This window comes from Pholcus phalangioides, unplaced genomic scaffold, assembly GCF_987345545.1.
Source record: "Pholcus phalangioides strain wild (caught in Gottingen) unplaced genomic scaffold, Ppha-v1.0 ptg000022l_1, whole genome shotgun sequence".
NCBI lineage: Eukaryota > Metazoa > Arthropoda > Arachnida > Araneae > Pholcidae > Pholcus > Pholcus phalangioides.
Genome location: NW_028301615.1, coordinates 244669 through 266488, shown reverse-complemented (window position 1 = coordinate 266488; position 21820 = coordinate 244669). Strand labels below are relative to the sequence as shown.

Here is a 21820-nt window from a genome sequence, read left to right as displayed (position 1 = left end):
GTTTCGGGAATTGTTCTCTCATTAGTTTAAAATTACCTTCAGTGGTAAATTTTCATCAATTTTTGTGTTAATTTGACTGTGTTTTAAAATTTTTTGTATGGATATTTCTCTGCATTCTCGTCTCTATTCTGAAATAAAGACGATTTCCCTTCTCCCACGAAATAAATAAAATTGGGGCGGGAGGGGGGAGGGTCCTAAACATTTTTGGCTCCCGAAATTCTTGAGGCGTACCTGGCCATTATCTCCAATGTAACTGGCGCTGGTCATATGGGGATACATATTACCAGCGCCACTAGAATGGTAGTATAGACGGAAGAGACACTGTGAATAAGTCACCGGACGAGATTAAAAATACTGGAGATAAAGGTATTTACTTGGAAGTTCTCTTTTGTTCGACATCTCGACCCATGTGGTGTAGAAAACTTTTGAGGCCATCCAACAAATACTTTAAATGCATAATAAAGAAAGAAAATGCAGATAAGGGAATTAACGACACGTGTTCGGCGATAAATATACACGCTATTTTTGCTGCTCTCTTCTTTTGCCTCCTTTCTTCCCATTCCTTAATCTTTGATTACGTCAATGCATCATAATTATAGAGAGGATACTAGTTCCAGCTTCATCAGTGACTTTGCTGGATCATCGTTTCTGAGAGTAGGATCCTTCATGGCAGGTGTCGACTTTTCTGATATTGCGGACCTAACTGAAAAATTCCATGACGTGAGCAACAAGTTATGCTGCGGTATTTAAATTTGTATCTACTAGATTCACTAGGACTTAATTGGGGTTCTTAACCTATGGGTCACGACCCAAATTTGGGTCGCAGGGGCTTCCGAGATGGTTCGTTCAAATATAATTACAGCCAGGGATTCCTGAGCTATGGGCAACGGCTCAAACTTGATTCACGGGGTTTCTTCTTTCCAAGATGAGTCGTACAAAAAAAAATTACAGCCTGAGTTTCTTGAGCTATGGGTCACAACTCAGACTTTCTTAGCAGAGGGTTTTTCGAGAAGGGTCATATATACACTTACAGCCAGGGATTCTTGAGCTATGGGTTACGACCCAAACTTGATTAGCAGGGTCTTTCAAGCTGGGTCGTACAAAAACAATCACAGTCCTGTTATAAACGCATTTACTGCGTCACTGGTTTCACTAATTTTAAAAAAAACGGTCAAAATGAGTCACGAAAATGATTTTCTTGTTTTTGGGTCTCGGCAGAGAAAAAAGGTTAAGAACACTTGACTTAATGTAATCTACAGTCTGCTCCTTGAAGGTTAGGCCAAAGCCATAACCTATTGTTCTTCATAAGTTCGGGCCCTAGACGAATATGAATTCTTTTGGCCCCCCTTGTATATAGTATTGAGGCAGAGGACCTGGAGGCATCTGGACTGTGCCTAAAAATACGAACTTTTCATCAGTTATGAAAAAATTTATTTCACTAAGTTTTGAAAAAATTTATTTCACTAAGTTTTGAAAAAATTTATTTCACTAAGTTTTGAAAAAATTTATTTCACTAAGTTTTGAAAATATTTCTCTCATAAAATTCTGCAATTATTTCTAAACTTAATAATGAAATTATTTCTAAACTTAATAATGAAATTATTTCTAAACTTAATAATGAAATTATTTCTAAACTTAATAATGAAATTATTTCTAAACTTAATAATGAAATTATTTCTAAACTTAATAATGAAATTATTTCTAAACTTAATAATGAAATTATTTCTAAACTTAATAATGAAATTATTTCTAAACTTAATAATGAAATTATTTCTAAACTTAATAATGAAATTATTTCTAAACTTAATAATGAAATTATTTCTAAACTTAATAATGAAATTATTTCTTTCATCAATTCTAGAAAATTTCCCCCTCTTTCAATCATGTGTGTGTGTGTGTCAGTTTCTATGCATCCTGTCATGAGTATCACGCTTAGCATCTACAGTGGCTAGTTTCTAGTAGGAAAATTTCAAAGATCAACTGATGTTTTATTGATTTCATCTTGCTTATCTATTTTGCATGGTATAAACTTCACTTTACCTATGTATATGATTGTTTTCTCATCAGTTTGTGTTTTCTCAGAACGAATCTGAGAAATCTTCATCATGTTTATCCCATATGTACACTAAACAGAACGCTTTCTACAGTGAACGATTTACGGAAAATTCACCGACAACAATTTTATCACCACGCGATTTACCTTTGCCAGCATCACCCCTGGAAAAATTCACTGGCAACAGATCGTTCACCATGAACTACCTTTGAGTGATCGAGTGAGTGAGGAAGTGAATGAGTGAGAGACCCAATGAGAGAGTAAGTGAATGAGCTAGCGGAAAAGTTAGTGAGTGACCGTATGAATGACAGAATGAGTGATCGTATAAGTGATCACGTGTGATTGGGAGAGTGACTGAGTGAGTACCGTATTAGAGTGATCAGGTGAGTTACGAACTTGATAAGCGATTGAGTGGGTGAGAGTGATGATAGTGACCATATGAATGACCAAGTGAGAGAGTGATTGGGTGAGTGAATTATCAATTTGAGTGACAGTGTAAGTGAACACACAGACATCCAACAGAAATTGATTATATAACACACACATATAACACATTTTCCTTCAAAATTTTAATTAAAAAAAATATTTTTTGCATTAAAAAATCAAATTTTGATCGTCTGTGGGGGGGGGGGGGGCACGAGCCCCCTATGCACCCCGCCCCTCGCGTACGTCTCTGATCGCACCAATATGTGTTAGGAGGTAGGGAGGCAGAGATGACGAAATTTTGCTGACGGGGGGGAAGGTCAGAAATATCTAAAAATTTGCTGACGTAATACTTGAATGGCCCCTAACCAATAAAAAAATGAACCAATTTTTAAAAACGAATATCGTTGGGAAGAAAATTGAAAAAAAAAAAAAAATTTACCATCACATACCAGCAAAAAAAAAAAAAAAATGGTGGATTCAAGGCACCCTAAACTGTTTAATAAAAATTATTTCAGGCTCTCTAATTTTCTACACTAGAATATTGATGAAATTTCAGTTTCAAAATGTTTCTAACAATTGAAAAATATTGTGTCGTCCCGAAAGTTCTCTGAGATGCGTAGATGCATGTCGCAACCGCTGCTGTGTCTTTTTTTGTTTTTGTTTTATCGCAAGGATTTTTTTTCTCCGAAAATAAGTATTTTGTGGCAACACGCGGAAGTTGAAAGTCTACCGAGATGTCCAGTCTGGCTTTCATCGTGTGTGATCGGTATATTCTGAATTCTTTTCTATAACAAAGCATTCATTATGGCAGAATTTTAACAACTCTTGTGATTATATTATATATATATATTTTAAATATGGTTTTGTTGTTCAAACTTCTATAAATATTTATGAATTTCATGCAAAATATACTTTTATATGAATCAACAGTTCGGCAATTCCATCTAATTTACAAATCCGAGAATTTCAATCTAGAACAGGAGTTCCTTACCAGAGGTCTACGGATCTATTGGAGAGATTTCAGGAGTACGGGGCGGGGTTCTGATCTTGATTGGAAAAAGAACTAACTCATTATTCTTGCATTATATACTGAATATTATTTAGCAAAAAGGTCAGTGTTCTTCATCAATGTATTTCATTGGTGGAACTGATTCGTTAGAAATTCTTAGCCAAATGCTTACGAGGTGTATGCAGATTCGCTGTTAGGGGGTGTGCCACAGGTGCGGTAGCACCGTGCCTCGCACTAACGGAAAAAATAATTTCGTAAATTCTGAATTTTCATCAATTCTGAAAACCTGAATTTTCATCTAGAAAGAGAAATAATTCTGTAATTTCACATTTTCATAAATTCAGAATTTCTACCAATTTTGGAATTTTCTTTTTTATGAATTCTGAATAAATGAAATGAAATTTTCATCAATCCTGCAATTTTAAACTTTCATCATTCCTAAAATTACTGCATTTCTTTCATTTATTTTGAATTTCCGTCAATTCTGAAAGCGTTCCTTTCACTTATTCTGAATTTTCACCATTTCTGGAATTATTTCTTTCATTTATTCACGAAATTAAAGATTTTAAGAGTTTCATACTGAGAATAATTTTCATGAGAATGAATACAATTGTTGATAGTGAAATTAATTAATTTTCTTGCTTAAAAGTCATTGATAAGTATTGAATAAACAAATGGATTAGTGTCACGACGCTGTTTAACATTTATTTTCAAATAGAAAATTTCAAAACTGTATCTAGAATATTTATCGCAATTTAGATGGAGATCATAAAAATAAATTTTTCTTCTGAAATATATTTGAGATAAAAGAAAATTCTCCGAAAAAAGGTTATCCAATAGAAAGTTCTTGAAAATTGAATGATTTTTTTCCAATAAATAGTTTTGAAAAATCAAAATGTGAAAATACAAAGATTTTAAAAGCATTCAAACATTCGATAACTGAAAATAAGAATCAACATGCGGATAAATACAGCTCTTCATAGCACAATTAGTTAACTCTCTTAAGTCGAAGTATTAAATAAACAAGCGAATGGATTATTGCCTCTACTACTGGTTTTTAAATTTTTTATGTCTACAATTGTTTATCGAAATTTTCACTAGGATTATCGGAGTAAATTTTTATACGAATACAAGGCCACAACAGGCAAAATGCCCAACGAGGTGGCTGAGAAAAAGATACCCATAACAAATATGAATATCATATATTTCTAACATACAACAACCAACTCCCAATTAAAAATGCAATTATAAAAACGAAAAACTATATGTACATGATAAATTATTATATAATGCTTATAAGAATACTTATGGTTGTCTTATTCTAAGTATGGATAGCTTCTCGATTTACCCCCAACATGTTTATCGTATTTATTTTTAAACGTGTCAATTGTGTTACAATTTACTACCCCCGGGAGGTAAGCTATTCCATTTATTATCGACCCTGTTAGAGAAAAATTTCCCGTGACACCATAACCGAGAATTGTCCCTTACCAATCTACACTAGTGTTCCCTTGTAAAAGCAGTCGATTGACGGCGTATTAATAATTCATGGTTCATTCTATCCATCCCGTGAAAAATTTTGAATACTTCAATCATATCTCCCCGACACCTGCGTGCACCCAATGTAAGCATATTCAAAAAATGAAGTCTTCATTAGAAGTATATTTTATTGATTAAAAAAAATTATTCGAAACAAATTTATCTTGAAAAAATTCAGTTTTTTTAAAATAAATAAATATAAAAATCGAAACGAAAAATTACAAAAATTTGATAACTGGAACAATAATTAACATGCTGATAGTGAAATTAATTAATTCCTCTTAATTCAAAGTTATTGGTAGTCATTGAGTAAGCAACCAAAAACGGTGTGATACCCCGACTCTGTTTACCATTTTCGAATTGAAAATTTCAAACTTTATACGTATCTGGAACACTTATTGAAATTTCAGCCAAGTTCATTCGAATAAATTTTGTATTAAAAATATATTTTAGAGATGAGAAAAAATTCACAGAAATATGAATTTTTTTTTATTCAAAAGAAAGTTCTTGAAAATTCGGTTTTTTTTCCAATAAGTATTTTTGAAAAATCGAAATAAAAATACAAAAATTTTAAAAGCTTTTGATAGTAAAATTAATCAATTTTCTCTTAATTCAAAGTATTAAATAAACAAACGGATTATTGCTACTACGCTGTTTAATATATATTCATTTTCAATTTTTTTTTAATTATGATACTTATGATACGATTAAATTATGATACGATAGTTGATCGAAATTTTGACCGAGATAAATTTGTTATTGAGAATATATTTCAGAGATGAGGAAAAAAATTCTCAGAAATAAATTTATTCAAAAGAAAATTCTTAAAAATTCAGTAATTTTTTTTCAATAAAAAATTTTGAAAAATGGAAACGAGATTATAAATATTAAAAAGAAAATAGTAGTTTAAATTTACGGATGAATACAGCTGTTGATGGTGAAATTAATTAATTCTCTTAATTCAAAACTATTGATTACTACCAAACAACAAACAAATGAATTAGTGCCATTTTATTAATTCTATAGTTCATTTTCGAATAGAAAAGTCTAAAATTTTATTTCTTTAATATTTATTGAAATCTGAACTGAAACCATCAGAATAAATTTTTTATCGAAAATATATTTCAGATTTAAAAAAAAATCTTATGCTTATATTTTTTAAATCTTTGATACACAAACAAATATTATAAAATTCAATGATTTTTCCAAAGATTTTCTAAAAGCATTCAAATATTTCATAACTCAAAAAACGCACGGGACGAATACAGCTGTTAATGGTGAAACTACTAATTGATATATCCTCTTAATTCAAAGTTATTGATGAATATTGAATGCAACAACAAGCGGATTAATGCCACTACGCTCTTTAGCATTCATTTTCGAATATAGAAAATTTTAACATTTTTATGTCTTTAATATTTATAGAAATTTCGACCGAGTCCATCAGAATAAATAAGGGGGTCTTCAACCTTTCAGACATTGTGGGCCAAATTTAACTTTCCGTGAAGCCCGCAGCCCACCAAAGTCAAACCGTAACTCTCTCGGTTATTACACAGAGTTCCCGAAATTATTGTGTGAATACTTTTATTAACTCTATTACTTTTATTTATGCCATTAAATTTTGAATTTTTATTTATTTCCAAATTACTTCCTCTCATTAATTAATTCATTTATTATTAATTTTTAATCAATTATTTCTTTTATTAAATCTAAAATTCATCCCTATATTCTGAAATTATTTTTTCCTTAATTTTAAATGTTCATTAATTATTAAAATTTATATAATGAAAATTGAAATTTAATTTAATTTATGTCTTTCAAAAATTTTTAATCTTGACAATTCGGAGAAATTACTCTTGTCAATTCTGAAATTATTCTCAATAATTCTGCAATTATTTCCATCAGTAGTTCTGTAACAATTTATTAATTATAAATTTTCATCAATTATGAAATTATTTTTTTTCAATAATTCTAGAATTATTTCTTTCATTAAGATGTTTTTGGCACTTCTGTAATTATGTATACATTTTGGATGCCGAATCTGGCCTCTCGAAACATGTAGCCTATGCAAGGACGTGGGGGGGGGGGGGCAGACTACCAAGTCTTCCCCCCCCCCCCCGAAACGTGAGAAAATGTCTAAAAAAGATGGACAAATCTATTGTTCGACCACTTTGGTTCCCCCTTCTCGAAATGCAAGTGGTTCCTCCCTCCGAACGAAATATCGGACTACGGGCCTGAGGTTATGTGAAATCATAGGCCTCAAAAACTTTTGATTCAGGGTCCTTCAAATTTCGTTAGACGGCCCTTTAAATGTATCGAACGCGCATCATTGCTATTGAATCTGAAAAGTAACTCACAGTTCTAAATACAACATTTAAATATTTCAGTGGCGAGAGAGAGAGACTCTTTAACGGTTTTTTTTTTTTTTTTTTTGGAAGTTAAACGTTTTTCTATGAAAGTAATTATTTTCTAAAAATGGTCGGAAGGCCACAGCAAAAAGAGCGGAGGTCCACCTTTGGGACAGCGGGATATGGGTTGAAGACCCCTGGAATAAATATTTCATTGGAAATATATTTGAGAGATAAAAGAAAATTTTCTCAGAAATAAATTTATTCAAAAGAAAATTCTTGAATATTCAATGATTGTGTTTTCAATTAATATTTTGTAAATATTGAAATTAAAATACAAAAATTTTTAAGAGCACTCAAACATTTGATGCAACAATACAGCTGTGCGCACATAGTACAATTAAGTAATTCTCTCAATTTAAAGTATTAAATAAACAATCAAACCATCATACTCCAATGAGATCATCCGAATAAATGCTTTATTGAAAACATAGTTACAGATTTAAAAAAATTATACCAGAAATTATATTCAACAGAAATTTCTTGAAATTTCAACGATTTTTTTTGATAAATTTTCAAAAAATGGAAATGAAATTGGATTTTTATAAACGGGAAGATTTTAAGAATTTACATGCTGATTACAAAAAAATTGGAACGAAAATACAAAGATTTTAAGTGCTTCCAAACATTTGATAAATTAAAATAATAATTTCTATATGCACGTGAATAATCACAGCTGTTGATGGCGAAATTAATTAATCATTGATGAGAGTATTTCACAAACAAACGGATTAATGCCACGTCGCTGTTTAACATTCATTTTCGAATAGAAAATTATAAAATTTTATTCTCGAATTTCTGAATTAATAAAAAAAAAAAGTTTTACTGAAACCATTCACAAATAAATTCTTTAATTAAAATGTATTCCAGAGATTGAAAAAAAAAATGATTTAAAAATATTTAACATTATAAAATTCAGTGATTTTCAAGAAGATTTTAAAGATTTCATATCGGCAAATAATAATTTAAACTGGGATAAAGACTTGATGGTGAAATTAATTAATTCCTCTCTTAATTCAAAGTTATTGATAAGTATCGAATGAACTAATACCACTACGCTGCTTAACATTCAACTCTTTCGGTTCAAAGGGAACTAAAACAAAAAAAAAACATTTCTTTTCCCAAATAATCTCAAAACACCGCCAAATCACTCTCTCAATAACATTTCATATTAATTTTGTTTTTAATCAGTAATATTTAAAAAAAAATTATAAAAACATTCCAATACATGCAAAAAAATATTAATAAAACGAAAAAGGAAAAATACAATATTTTATAAAAGTTTTAAAACTATTTTTTTTCCCCTTATAAAAAAAAGAAAAAAAAAAACTTTTGCCGAAGGTCGACAGCCAGAGAGAAAAAACTGTAAACGTGTTGTTCCAGCACAGTTTTTTTCCTTGGCGACTTTTTTTGTAGACGTGTTTCTTCATTGGCGACGGTTCGGGAAAAAAAAAGAGGGGGAAAAAAAATGGTCGTCTTGTGGCAACCATTTTAGCTGCAGCAGCTCAAACCGGAGCCAAGCCTTACCAGTAGTAGAAGAAGGCTTTTTGGGGGTTGATGTGTTTTATTATTTTTTATTATTTTTTTTTTTTTGTCTCTCTCTCTCTCTCTCCTACTCTCCTTTTTGTGAAATAGGGAAAAGATACCTTTTATAATATTTTTCTATCCCGGACGACCCGAACCACTTTTTAGAGAGACTTTCGTTTGCTTCTTTTTTTGTTTTCGAAATGAATAATCAACAGGTAATTTATTATTATTATTTTTTTAATTATGACGTTTATAAGTATCTTTTTCCTCTCGTCTGTTAGTTATCAGCTGTTGGTGCAACTGATCGCTTGGATGAGTTTGCGTAATGTAAAGGGCCTTGTGTGTGTTGTGTTGTCTCCTTATCGAATGCTTCTCTCTCCGCCGCCGAAGTGATATTTCTCTTTCGCTCTCCATAGAGTTCTCCTTCTTCTCGTGGCTCCTCTCTGTTATAATTATAATATTACATAGGAGAGAACAGCGTTGTTTTTTTTTTTTCCAACGTGAGAAATATATCCGTTAACTATATTGTGATTTTATTTTTGGATCGGGTTTTACGTTGATTCTATCGCTCCGCGGATCCGTGTTCCACGAAAAAAAAAAAGAAATCCTTTTAACGGAAGAGTTGAGAAATGTCTCGTTGGAATATCAAAAACAGGTCACACTTGTCATCGGTGTTGTTGGAATCGTTGGATTTATTTTAGTTCAGGTAAAGTAAAATTGATTTTAATGTTTTTTTTCTTATTATTATTATTATCGATGTTTCTAACGGTAAGTACGGCCGTAGATGTTTTTTTTATCAATAACTTTAGTTTCTTGATCTTTGACGAAAATATTCAGTGTTTAGGAATCATGTTTTAAATATTTAGGTGGGAAATAGTTTATTTATCATAATTTAACGCGCGCATATTTTTAGAATTATGTTTGAGTTGATTAGATCGTTGTTAGAAACCTCTCTGGGGGGGGGGGGAAGCACCCTTCATCTCTCGGTAAACTGGTCCGTTGGAGAGGTGGTCCCCTAATAGAGGTTAGAATTCCCCTTATGTAGAGGTTGGCCCTTCGAAGAAGTTCTGGGTGTGTTGTTGTTTTGTGTGGTTAATATGACAGTAAATCTCCATGAGAGCCACTCTTTCCTCTCGCGGATCAATCACTAGCCCGTTGGAGAGGTGGCCTCTTAATGGAGGTGAAAGGATGTGTATGCTGAAACTTCCCCTTTTGTAGAGGTGGCCCTTCAAAGAGGTTTTAATGTACAATGATTATATGTGATATATTGTCACTGTAAGAATTGGTGTCAGAATGAATTTTAATGAGTTGATCAGTATTAGTATCCATAAATAACTTGCACAAAGCCATTATGATATTTATTACATTATATTCCTACGAGAAATTTGCTTCCTTTTATGTTTCGTGTTAGAAAAGGAATTGGTAAACAAAAAACAAGTCTCTGTTGTTATTGCGTTGATTAATTTATCTGACTCTAAAAGACGAGACATATGTGAGCTGCGATTGTGGCACAACTCATAAAAATCATTATTTTTGAAATTTTAAATAATGCTCCAAATCATCTAGTATTAGATAATTTGTCAAATGTTCAACATGTTGACCATCAATCCCGATATATGTTTTGTAGAATTTGTGTGATAATGAATTTTTTGTAGAGTTCATCAGTATTATTATCCATAAATAACTCGCAGAAAGCCATTATGTATTACATTGTTTCCTTCGCAAAAATTCGCTTCATTCTATGTATGCGTTAGAAATTTTCTTTTCATCAATTCCTTTTCTATGTCCCAGTTATTGTTATTGTGCTGATTAATTTGTCTGAGTCAAAAAGACATTATGTTCTGTAAGCTGCAATAATGCCACAACTCAGAAATCATTATTTGTATTTTAAATAGCCTGTTTTTTCTCTATCATCCAGTGATATTTGCTCAAAAGTAAGTTATCAGATGCTAAACATTTTGACAACCAATCCCAATGTTTATGTTGTAGAATTGATGCGAGGATGAATTTTTTTGTATATCAAACTTTTTATAACTCTCACAAAGCTAATGTGATATCATCGCCATTCAAGCAAAAGTCAATGTGATCAAAAAATCTTTTGACGGACTACTGCAGTTGATTGGAATTTACAATTAATTATTCCATGATATGAGAAGTTATGACCACGAACCAGTTATCTAAACATCAGTAAATCTGCTGTAGAAATTAGAAATCTGTAAAATAACTTTTTACTGTTTTTTGTAATAACTCAAAAATTTAAATTGACAAAATCTCAAAATTAGACGCCAACTTTCGCTTGAACGTTGATGATATGTATTGCATTATATTCCTTCAAAAAATTTACTTCATTCTATGTACGAGTTAAAAATTTTCTGTTTATACCAACTTCTCTTATATGTCCCAGTTATTGTGTTCATTAATTTATCTGAGCAACACAACAGTACTCTTGAGATGCACAATTAAAAAAACTTACTTTTGGAGAAAAATTAGAAAAAAAAAGGATTTTCATTTCTATTCATTAATATTGAGATTGGCGGTTCACATCAGGGCTAGACAAATCTAATTAGTAGCGCAACTCATAAAATTTCTATTTTCAATTTGAAATTTTCTTAATCATGCAGTGATACTTGTTTGCAAGTGAGTTATCAAATGCTCAACATTTAAACCAGGGCTGGAGAAATCCCAAGCTCTAGGTTGCCATGGCGATTAAAAAATTGGTATTGATGCCTAAAAGTTTCTTTGTGTGGTTACTAAATTGCAGGCTGAGAGCAGTATAAAATGTTTGGAATTTATAGCAGCATATCTGCCAACGTGAAAGAGGGTCACTCTATGCTCTGAAAAATGTGAAAGAAGCATTATTTTGGACCTTTTGCTTGAGGTAAAATTTTTTTTGGCGGCTAAAAAATTGTTCTGGTACCTAAATTTTTTCTGTGATTTGTCTAGCCCTGATTTGAACTGCCAATCTCAATATTAATGAGTAGAATTGAAAATCCTTTTTTTCTAAGTTTTCTCCAAAAGTAACTTTTTTAATTTGCATTATTGCAATGCATAAATAATGTATATCGTACAGTACAGTTGATTTAACATATTTTCACTCCTAGTATGTAGGAAAAAGTGTTTGCATGTAAGTTGTAACATTGACAAGCTATATGTATCTAATTTTTTTTTAAATTATGATGCCTTATGTTTACATGCCAATGCATTCTTTGTATCTGTTCAATTTCATACATTTACTGTTTTTATTTACTTCATATTAAATTTTATTAACATTCAATGCATCTACAATGTCTGTTTATGAATAAGAATGTGCTCTCATTCTACAATTGATGATATTGTTTAGTGCACTTTTATTACATTCATAAGTCAACATGATGTGAAGTTTTTATGATTTTATCACAAGTGTGAGGAAGTGTATAGCATACTTCCCATAAAAATATTACAAATTTCAAGGTTGAATTTAATGCATTCTTTTTATGATATTGTTATATTTTGTGAACCTTTTATGTCATTAAAATTACATAATATCGAATGAATTTTTTCAAGTTGACAACAACTTCATTTGCAATACGGCACTTTCTGGGGAAAAAAGTGTTATTCATATGCTTTTATATTTTAATTGCTTATTATTGATGCTTAAAACATCATAAACTTGATTCAATATATTTTGTCGAATTCAATGATTTATGAAGCAGGAGAAATATCTCTTCAAGTTGATTTTTTTTCTATTAATTAGGCCTATCAACTTGTGTGGATCATAAACACTAATTTTGTTATTATTATTATTATCCAAGATAATGCTGGTGTTTGTAATATTATACATATTTCAGATAACTGCAAGTTTTGTCTTGTTCTATTTAATTGAAAAGAAAATTATTATTGTTAAAACTAACAATTGTTAAAGAATGTTTTAGCTATACTTTGTGTAATCATCAACAAGGTTTTACAAAAAACACAATAATTTACTTATGTTTATATCTCTTTCAGAAGTAATGGGTAAAAATTTTACGTGATAACACAACAAATTGTGGATTTTTCTTTTTCTTAAGTAATTATTCTCATTTATCCTCTTGTCAAATTGTGTAATTTATTATTGAGGAATAAATTTTATCAGTAGGTGTTAATTTCAGGGGAGAAAAAACTAATACTATTCACCTTGTTAAAATTAAATAATTAAAAAAAAATTTGTGTTACTTTCATGTAGCAATTTTTTTGTTGTTTATAAGTACATAGATTTAAAGAAACAAACTGTAACATCCATTTAAAAAATAACATAAGGTTTTATTTTATGATCAAGGTAATAGCAAAGTATAAATTGAGATGAATCAATATCATAGTTGATATATAATATGAATTTATTCGATTCAATTTCGGACTTACAATGCTTGCAATTTTTTGTTGTGATGTAGCTGCATGGTGTTTTTTATTTATTCATCTGTGATTTTTATTCTTATTGTTTCTATTTCAAGGTGATTGTCTGTTTTTCACAGGAATTGGCAGAAATTCTTTTCACAATCATTTGTTCTTTCTTTCCCTGTTCATGTTATAATGAAATTTGTGTTTTTTAATAATTTTTTTTGTGATTAAAATGTATAAACTTATCATTGTACTCATGATTTTTGGTTCTGAAAAATGTTTCTCTCACCATTTCATACATAAGTCAACAAAATATTGTGATTTACATGTTATCTTAAAAATATACATTTGATTAAGTATTAAACCAATTATTAATTATTATTATATTATTATAATTATTAATTATTATTATATTATTATAATTATTAATTATTATTATATTATTATAATTATTAATTATTATTAATTATTTAAAGTTTCTTGAAATTATATTGATTCATATGTATTAGAAGTGTGTCATAAATAAAAGCAATAAATATTTTTTTTCAAATTTTAATGTTTCTTTTTTATGTTGTATGAAATAATTACGTATTTTGCTCAATAATTTTATGATGATATATTTTCTGATTTTAAAAACAGAACATTTTACGCTTTCTCTTTTTGTATTGGAGAAATAATTTCTGTGTGTAGGCAAGAATCTTGTTCAGAAATTCAATGATCAGTTTCAACCATTAAAAAAGTTTCATTTTTTGTGTTAAATCTTTGTTGTTGAAATGTATGAACTTAAAAGAAAATATTCTTCTTTTTTTTACTGTAAAAATAGTTTCAGGTAGACAAATGTGGAAATTTTATTAATTCTTTAGCTGCTGCTGACAATTGTTTAAGAGAAGCTTCAAATTATTCTCTGTAAAGTCTCATTCTGCAGTATATATACGAGTGTATATAGACAAACAAAACGTATGGCAACTCTATTGAATATTTAATATATTATCAGATGCTGTAATGCTGCTTTTGAATTTAAAAAAAAATCTTTAACGTTTTAAACTATGCATTTGATTTGAATAATCTATTCTTGATTCATTCACTCACGTGGTATTTCTAATTATAAGAAGAAAAACCCCTTTATCCAGTTTTATCTTTATCATGAAAAACTTAGTCTTTGTGATTAATAAACAGTTACAGTGTAAACTGTGGTTCCCTGAAATGGGCTATAACTTCTCAACACCAAACAAAAGTATGGAACTGGGAAAAGTTCTGTCTATAAAAGAAAGTAAATGAAGCCATTGATTGTTTAGAAATTGACCATAATCTTGGTACATTCAGCATTCATTCATTTCAGAATCATTGCAAAATGAGCATATTTCTTGCAAACCATTGTCAGATTTCTATCACAATTACTGGAGTTTCATTTTTCTTTATCGAAAAGAAAATTTCACAACTTATATATCTCAAAATCTATAAACATTTTTATGATTTCTCCAACTCATTTTTTTGACACCTTTTTTTCCCTTCTGATATCATGAATCTCTTTCAAAATGTTTTTTCTGCTTATTTTTTAATGTTTTATTACAGAGTATCTATAGACCTAATTAAAGGTAAGGTGGAATGTACTCTTCGCTGACTATAGCCTTAACCACCTATCAAAAGTTATGGAACTTTTAGGAAAATCTTAATGATAGGAAGAATTATTGACAGAAAATCTCCACACATAGCTTTCAGGGCAAAACCACCATGTTCATAAAAGAATTTCACCAATAAAGCATGTTCTTGTTAATTCAGCATCATACTCTGTGTGAAGATATGAGAATGAAAATGCTTCTGCTGGGAATGTTTTGATACTTTCCATGAAGCTTGAGCAGTTTAGTCACATATTTGGAAAAAAAAAAAAACAATTTACATGTGCACTGTAATTTGTATACAAATACATAGTGGTGAATTTCAGAGCCGATTGTTGTTTTTGTGTTCTCGATTTCCCATCCCTTCATTAACCTGTTCCCAAAGTTTCACAGCTGTCTGATGAGTAGTAGTTGAGGCTACAGACAGCTCAGAACATGCCAACTTTAATTAGACACCACATAATTCTATCTTTTATCAATTTACGAAAAATAACCAAAAAAGAATCTGTCCAGTTTATACCAGTCATTCGGGGGAAAAAATTAATCAAAATTTGAAATGGTTGTACTTAAAAAAAAGTTTATTTCAAATATAAACCTATATTATTTGAAGTACCTTTATCCACTAAAACATCCACACAAGAAGAATTTAATCAGTTTGAAAAAAGAAACATGAGCCATCTTTATGATCAATGAAAGCATTGCTGTATTTGTTTTTGATTGAATTATTTTCATTCTGTTTTACTTTGTTTCTATTTATGCTCATGTCCAGAGAAGATTTTTGTATCTCTCTCGAGTTTTCTTTTTTGATCTATTTTGTTCCTTTTTGTGAGTTTTTTTTTCCACACATCACCTGATTTATATTACATTATATACCTATCTATATGTGATCAATTACAAATTTATGCTTCCACAGCCAAACATAATTATAAAAAATTTATATCTAAAATGACAAGTGTTAAAATAATGTCATTCTTTTTTAAATAGTCATGATGAACTAGAAGTTGATGAAACATTTTTTAAATATTTAAATGTTTTTACTTCTTGTATTTGAATAAACAGGCATCTTCTTCAGGGCCACAACTAGATACTTTGTCACACTGGGCCTGGGTATCTAAATGTAATCTACAGTCTTTATGCATTGCATTATTTTTGATTTAGCATGGGATATTTCTAGCCTATTTTTGATATCATTTTCCCATCATGAGAGAGATCCCATAGAACAAGTTAATTATATATATTCACATTTAAATGAAGTTCTGAAACTGAAAGTAAGGATTTCTCAATATGGCTAGAATCCTGACGTGTTTTTTCATTGGGCCATTATTTTAAAGATGTCTCATATAACTTGCATTGATTATTGAGAGAGACGTGTCTCATTTTTATAAATATATTATTACTAAGCTCTTGAAGAAACAAGAAATGTTTGTGGAAAGAAATTATTTGATATATTAAGGAGTTTACTTTTAATTTTGATTATGATCAAAATAATTATTGATTGTTGATCTGAGTCATTTCTTTTCATACTTGGTGATATGCAATTTATTCTGACATCCAGTGTTTTTTAAATTAGTAAAAATATTTGAAGAAATATATTTTCTTTTTTATGATTAGAAATTTTGTGGATCCATTGTGTATTGCTATTTGTGATTTTTAAAGGGAGCTCAGCTATCAAACGAATGAATTTTGGTCAAGACATGAGTAATCCACTCATAAACTATGAAAATTTGTCCGCATTTATACGTTGTGAAAGCCAGGGCTTGATAAATTGTAAACAAATTCAGGCGCCAGATTAATTTCTTAGGAACGAAGAACTTTCTTTTTTAAAAAAAATAGTCAGAAATAAAATATTTTTTTACTTTTTTGGTACTCACACCCTGTTTCCAAGTTGAGAGACATGTTGATATAAATTTCGAAAATTCTGTGTTGTCTTCAGACCTACCTCTATTGAATAATCACAAGTAGAAAATTTAGGTACCAATACCGATGTTCAGTCGCTATGGCAACCTGACGCCTGGGATTTGTCAAGCCATGGCGAAGCCCATTTTTTTTTATATACGAGTATCATTCATATTAATCGCGCATTTCAGAGAACGTGTTTTTTGTGTTTCTTGTACGTGTTTGAGACATTTCATTATTATTGGCTTCGGTTATATTGTTTTTCCTTCACGGTTGTTTTTGACATATATTTATCGTATTTGTAAACTTCTATATGTTTCGTCCATTATTATACTCCTTGAAATATTCGATATTCAAATATGTTTGTTTACTGTTACGGGATTAGTATCTGAAAATTGTGTGCTGGAGTATAATCGGTCTCTGGATATACTTTTAGGCCTTAAATTGACTTATCTCGATGCTTGAAATTGCCGTTGGGTTATAGAATATAAAAATTCATAAATGAAACTAAGTTTCGTGTATCGTTGCTTTCGTTACGGAGACGATAAGCTCATCGCACGAAGATTTTTTTACATCGGTTAAAATGAGTAGTTTTATCGTCCAAGTTAGCTGATTGAAATGCACTGCCGGCTACATCCTCCTTCCCCGTTCCTCAAAAATTGTGTATTAGCATAGGTGTGAGAGAGTGGGGGGTTGAAAATATCCCCTTCCCATTCAAATGGCCTGTATCCGATTACAGTGCGTTAATAACACTTTTTGTAGAGTTCATCATTGCAAACGTAATGTACAAGCGCGAGGTTTCTTTTATTTGATTATTTTTGAAAGAATCTTTTTAAATATCAGAAAGACAGTTGGTATTGGTCAGTTATCAAATCATAATGAAGAATACGAAAGTTGTTAATCGACATTTTATTGAAAAATACTTTTTTCTTCATGGATTCAATTGTGCGGTGAGAAATCTGTCTCGCTTTTCATATTTTACGAACGATTGGACTTGATATACTTAGGAGATGTATGTATGTTTTTTTCAGTTTCATTCTCTGTTTTTCTGCGGTCACTCTGAGAAATTCGATAGAAATTTTAGGAATGTTTACGAGGAATGTTCGGTGTAGTAGTGGAAGTTACTGAGACCTACAACTGTTCCAGTTTCATTACCCTCGGGCTTTACTTCTTAGGAAGAAGAATTGAATGTGTCAATTTTTTTTTTTTTTACTTATACTTTTCCGCTCTCTTTTATAGAGTTGAGACCGCGTCGGAGAATCGGATGGATAAGTCGAAACGCTTGCGCGCATTAATGTGCAATCGGAATATTTACGACATAGTACTTAACTCTTTCTAACGACTTCACATCTGCCATTTTACGTCTAGCGGCATAAATGTTTAATTTTTCACTTCGTGTTTCTCTTCTCTGTTCTATGCACAACATTCTTCATCATGAAATTGTATATCGTAGTCATAATAGATTGTTTTTTCTTTGTGTTCTAGAAATTTTGAATTATTTATTGAATTATTTGACAACGTCGTAAAATTAAAGTTTTACTATAAAGGGTACTAAAGTAAACTACTAGGAAATTTTTTATCTTAAGATGATTCAGAATTATTTTGGTTCTAACCTCCCACGACCTTGTTATCGGATTGCATCGTACGCTTAAGAATTGATAAAAGGATTTTGCCTTCGCATATCAATGATTTCTTTCGTTAAAAAAGTTGGTAATCAGAATAAAATTATTATGCCTTCATCATTAAAAAGTTCGTTTAAATTATTAAGAGGTCATTCGTTTTATTAAAGAGTCTAGAGCTTGTCGGTGGGGAAAGAACAGTATATGTGGTCATTACTGAGCTTTGCCGTTCTATGGATTCAATTCAGCTATTAGATAACTTCATTAAATGAAATAAAGCTAGGGACAAAACACACACACACAGGAGTATTATTTCGTTTTCGGTTTTTAACCATAGGAAAATGACAAACTGAAAGAAATAAAATATGAGAACGGTCCACTGCTGAATTTTTCTGAAGGCATCATTTATTAGTAGGAAAATAAAGCTATACGTTACCTTTACCCTTGCGTGGTCAAATTTCATGCATAAATTCTTCACAGGAAAAAAAAAACGAACAAATCGTTGTTGCAAATTTAATCAAGGTAGTAAGAGCGATATTCCAATTGCTAATACAGTTATTCTCGAACGGTGTGCCGCTGCAATCATCTTTGGTTGCCTTTTTAAAGAAGGACACTTTCGCCTCTGATGTATCGCAACACAGCTGAGTTGATTTACACGGCAAGCATTTGTGTATGAAATTAAAAACAGAAAACAGACACACACGTAATTCTTAGCGATTGTCACCAGATTTTATAAGGTATACACATGTACTTTATTTTTAATGAAAAAACAATTCTCGATATTTGTGGAAAAAACCGAGTGATCGATTTTTTTTTTCGGTCTGTCATCCGATTGAAACTATCAAAATCACGACGAGGATTTAAAAGCATAAGTATTTTTGAACTGTGTTAAGAAATATCTTTATTCATCTAATGTCCATAAAAGCTTGAATTGAAAAATGTGATTTGCGTCAAAAAAAATAAATAAAAGACTGAGGGATAACAACTTGCGTTGGGGCGTAGGCTTTCATCACCGGCGTCTAATTGAGAATAAAGACTTGCCGGGCGGTTAGACCGTGATCTGCTATTTCTATAGATAGCAGAAACAGCTTAACAGCCCGGTAAGTTCTTATTCTCAATAGGACAACTTATTTGAAAAGGTATCAAAATTTATCAGTGCTATTTTTCACCCACTTGTTATAAGCTGCATCCCATACTATTTCTGTGAATTTCGCGACAGCGTACGAATCTTATGAGGTCATGCAAAATATATTATGCATCCATACAACAAATGAGTAATATATATTTTCGAATCTCGTTTTTAATACTGTGTACATATATGTATACTCGTGCATAGTTATGTTTAGCGGATATCGTTTCAAATATATGTACAGTATGTGATTCCATGAAAATAAAATATTAAATAAATTAATGTCAATTTTACATTTTTCAGACGTCCATTTCCTACACCAGGAGGTGCCTAATTCTTCACTATATGATGGTTAGACTGGAGGTAATTTTACGTATCCCATATAATTTATATACTGTATCATGTGTTGAATAAATTTAAAAAAACACAATATATATATATAAAATAATAATTGAACATCGATTTGGGTTCAAGTATCTTAACATGAAAATTTCCATTTCCGAAAGGAGATAAATCTTTCAATAATATGGTGGGATGTCACTGAATCGCATTGATTACAAAAGTTTTGAGTTGTGTGTAGAAAACCTAGTTAATGCAGTCTTTTAATTTTTAAGATCCTAATCAGAAGATTTTATTTTCCTTTTCAATTTTAATCAGATGTTTAGAAAAGTTTATTTAGGCTACCTGCCGAATTGAATTATAAACGGGAGCAATACACTTTTTTATGCCGCCGTATGTTATTATCTAATTATAGTTAAATGAAGATGCCCACACAGGAAAATGGAATATATTGAGTTCACAATCATATTGTATCGTACCAAAAGTTATGAGCGTGTTTTTTTTTTTGGCACGTGCATGTTTCAGATGTTGGTTTTTATCATTTTAAAAATATGCATTTTGTGAAAACACGAGGAAGTTAGAAATCTACTGAGATGTCTAGCCGAGCTCTTATCGCACTCGATGTATTTTGAATATTTCTACAGGGATCAAAAGATTTAAATACTTCATAGCTTTTTTAAAATGATGGTAATGGTGCTCAAACTTGTATAGAGTAGTAATTTTTTTATACGAAGTCTATGGAGATGACGACAGCTTCACATAAATCAACATTTTAGTCAGTGGCTTCATCCACAGTATTTTGTAACATGAATCCTAGCAAACCCCCCCAGAATTAATTTAGAAATCAAAATTTCTAAATTAAAACGGATCTAAAACATTTCCGACGTCCTCAGATGTCAGTGGCTTCATAATGGACTCATAAATTTTCAGTCCTAAGAATTTGTTTATCTAAAAAATGAATGAAATCGGTGTGAATGACTTGATGCGATGAATGACGATGCCATCAAGGCCACGATTACACTATAAAAGTTTGATAAAAGTTCTTTCATAAAACTTGAAAAATGCAACCGATAATCGTACCGGTTACATTCGCGCAATGCAACCGATAGTCTTATTGACTGCCTTTTTTAAGTTTTATAAAATAACTTTTATAGTGGAATGCCGGCTTTAGGCCGAAATCGAAAGAATAAAAAAAAATTGAAACTCTCTCTCGGTGTAGATTGAAAACACTCCTATAAGTTCAATTCTGAAACATTTCCTGAAATTAGTTTGGAAGAAACTATAGAGACCGATATTATATTTATACCGTGCTTCTGAAACCGAAAAAACGAACAGATTTTTTTTAGTGCTTCACATGTTTTTGTTCACAAATTTAATGAAATAGTCTGGTATGTTTAACATCCATGATATTGATCAGACATCGCATATAGGGTTTTCAAGCGGGAATTTTTTTTATGACTTCCCGTTCCCGAAAATTTAAGCAGGAAAATTCCTCTTTGAATCTAATAATGTGCACAAAATGAGGAAAAAATATGTACTTGCTGGGGATTCCAAGGAGTATTGTTATAATCTTCGTTTTTTGACATCAACATTAATAGTCATATAGCAATTGCTTGACAAATGGAGAAAAAAAATCTTTGTCAACCAAAAAATTTTTGGTTGGAGCCAAGAGTTTCTTTTGTCTCAACTAGTAATCACATAGAAAATTTTAGGTGCCGATATAAATTTTTTAGTTTCCATGCGACTGGGGTTTGTTAAACCCTGCATTACAGTTCGTTTGTGTATTCCTACACATTAATCATTTAGGATCAAAAGAATTAAAGATTTTAAATCGGATTATGATCATTTCAAGAGATCAGAACTCCGTCAATTTTTGTTGAAATAACTGGGGTTACAATACATTAAG

General features: G+C 30.7%; 1 protein-coding gene across 4 annotated transcripts in view; it reads left to right on the top strand.

The window, feature by feature from the left end:
- Positions 1 to 21820, top strand: part of LOC149069287 (uncharacterized) — a 52315-nt gene that overhangs the window by 21269 nt on the left and 9226 nt on the right. For 2 of the 4 annotated variants that reach the window (XM_089249597.1, XM_089249599.1), the window contains exon 2: positions 19879 to 19938. The gene's annotated coding sequence lies outside the window, so the exon portion shown is untranslated. The other 2 variants (XM_089249596.1, XM_089249598.1) reach the window with 2 other exon arrangements.